This window comes from Bubalus kerabau, chromosome 7 (genome assembly GCF_029407905.1).
Source record: "Bubalus kerabau isolate K-KA32 ecotype Philippines breed swamp buffalo chromosome 7, PCC_UOA_SB_1v2, whole genome shotgun sequence".
Classification (NCBI taxonomy): domain Eukaryota; kingdom Metazoa; phylum Chordata; class Mammalia; order Artiodactyla; family Bovidae; genus Bubalus; species Bubalus kerabau.
The window spans coordinates 108707432-108709724 of NC_073630.1; the positions used below are offsets into that span (position 1 = coordinate 108707432).

A 2293-nucleotide genomic window follows, 5' to 3' on the forward strand; every position below is an offset into this window, starting at 1 on the left:
TCCTTTGATTTTTACCCATTTTGATTAGCCCCTTCTCCCCTCACTACTGTATCTCAGATCAACCACGTTCGTTTGCCCCATAGCTGGAAACTGCAGTGGTCTCCTCCCATCTCTGCTCCTGCCACCTTTTGCCTCCATCCACCCACCGTATCTGAATCCACCTGGTCCAATCCTGTGGTGGGCAGTTTGGAAATATCTACCAAAAGGACAAATTCATAGAGCCTTTGAACAGTAATTCTATATCTGGGAATCTACCCCACCACTGTCTTAGTCTGTTTGGGATCCTATAATAAATTGCCACCAACTAAGTGACAGACAAGCAATAGGAACTTATTTCTCACAGTCTAAGATCAGGGTGTCAGCAGCTGGAACAACAGGCAGTGAGTGCAAGAAAGTCCAAGGAGGGGTGTGGCTGCTAGGTGCGCTCAGCTAGTGAAAAGGCAGCACGCTACACACGTGCACAGAAGTTTTCTAAATTTAAACTTAATGTTTTCTAAAAATAAAATAAAACTTGCACATTTAACATGCTTACAAGTAATTGAAACCTAAGTATGGACCAAGAGCAGAGGAGGAAAAGGAAATGGATATTATGGCATGATGACGTGAAGGATGCAAGTGTTTTCCTTTAATATCATTTTATATCATTTATGTCCTCTTCCCTTTTTCAGATATAAATGATATCATTATATCATTTGAATAATGAATGAAGCAAGAAGGATGAGGGGCAGGGAGGAACTGGCCACCTCCTCTCCTCCTCTCCTATGGGGTGATGAAGGCAAAGGAAGAAGATGGTTGTCAGGCCAGTTTGCTCATGCCGTCGCGTCTTGTCCACAGCCCAGTCAAGTGCTGTTAGCCTTATGGACAGATGAAGGCAATGAGATTCCCAGATATAGAATTACTGTTCAAAGGCTCTATGAATTTGTCCTTTTGGTAGATATTTCCAAACTGCTCACAGAGAAGGGGATACAACTTCTGGGGGGGGGCGGGTCATACAAGTCTGAACATCAGAAGCTGCATCACCCACCCAGAGGGGACACAGCTAGGAGCCTTCATGTGCCCCTCACCCAACGACAAATGTTTTTCGTTCAACAAGTGTTTTTAAAACATCTGTTCTAGGTGCTGTTGTAGATGCTGAGGATGCACTACTGCCCTGCTCTCATGAGGCTGTCATCCCAGTGCAGCGGATGAAGAGTGCACGAGGAAACACGGAGAACTTGGAGCAAGGGAGATGGGGCAAGGGCTCTACTGGGAAATAGAGCAGGGTCAGGCAATGAGCGGAACTATGTCTGCGTCAGGTGGCCAGGGAAAGCTTCTCTGTAGCCGTGACCTGGAGCAGCGGCCACCATGGCAGTTAGCAGCATGGGTCTCTAGGGGTGAGCATTCCAGGCAGACAGACGAGCATGTGCAAAGGCCCTGAGGCGAGAATGGGTTCAGTGTGTTTGATGAAGAGCAAAGAAGCCAACACAGCCAAAGCAGAGTGGCAGGAGCTGGGAAAGAGAAGGAGCCGAGGCCTAAACCCATCACCCCGAGGCCACGATTGGGGTCCTAGATTTTATCTGCATGAGAGGTGAGCCACTGGGTTTTGAGCACAAAAGTAACATGTTGAAAAATGGCTGGAGGGGGATATATTCACCTCCCAGGGTTGCCGGAACAGATTACCCCAAACTGGGTGGCTTAAAACAACAGACATTCATCCTTTCCAGTTCCAGAGGCCAGGAGTCCAAAATCAAGATGTCAGCAGGACTGGACCCCTCTGGAGACTCCCTTACAAGCCTCGCTCCTGGCTTCTGGTGGTTTCCCACAATCTATGGCGCGCCGTGGCTTATAGAAGCCTCACTCCAGCCTCACATGGCCATCTACACATGGCCTTCCTCTCTGTGTTTCTTCTTCCCTCCCTTCTTTTCTATGGATGTTTGTCATTGGCTTTGGATCCCACCTGGGTCACATAGGATGCTCTCATTTCAAGATGCATTAAAGCCAAACTCACAGGTTCTGGGTAGATGTATCTTTTGAGAGCCAGTGTTCAACCCACCATGGGGGCCAGGGTGGACACAGGGAGGGGACCAGTTAAGATGCTACTTCTCTCACTCAGGTCAGCGATCCTGATGGCTCACCTGGACCAAAAAGGGGAAAGTCGAGTCTCAGCAGGTTTAAGAGTTTATCAGGAGATGGAATCCAAAGGATGTGACGAATGACCAAGTACAGAGAATTGAGGAAGAGGGCACAGTTAGGGATGACTCAACTGCCACCCTTTTGGCTTAAACAACTAGGTGTATGCTTGCTCAGTCATGTC

At 48.1% G+C, this 2293-nt stretch overlaps 1 long non-coding RNA gene across 1 annotated transcript; it reads left to right on the plus strand.

Annotated features, from left to right (window-relative positions):
• Positions 1-1122: 1122 nt before the first annotated feature.
• Positions 1123-1989, plus strand: LOC129657311 (uncharacterized). The gene is made up of 2 exons (XR_008716666.1): positions 1123-1567; positions 1704-1989. It is a non-coding gene; the product is annotated as an uncharacterized LOC129657311 (long non-coding RNA).
• Positions 1990-2293: the final 304 nt, after the last annotated feature.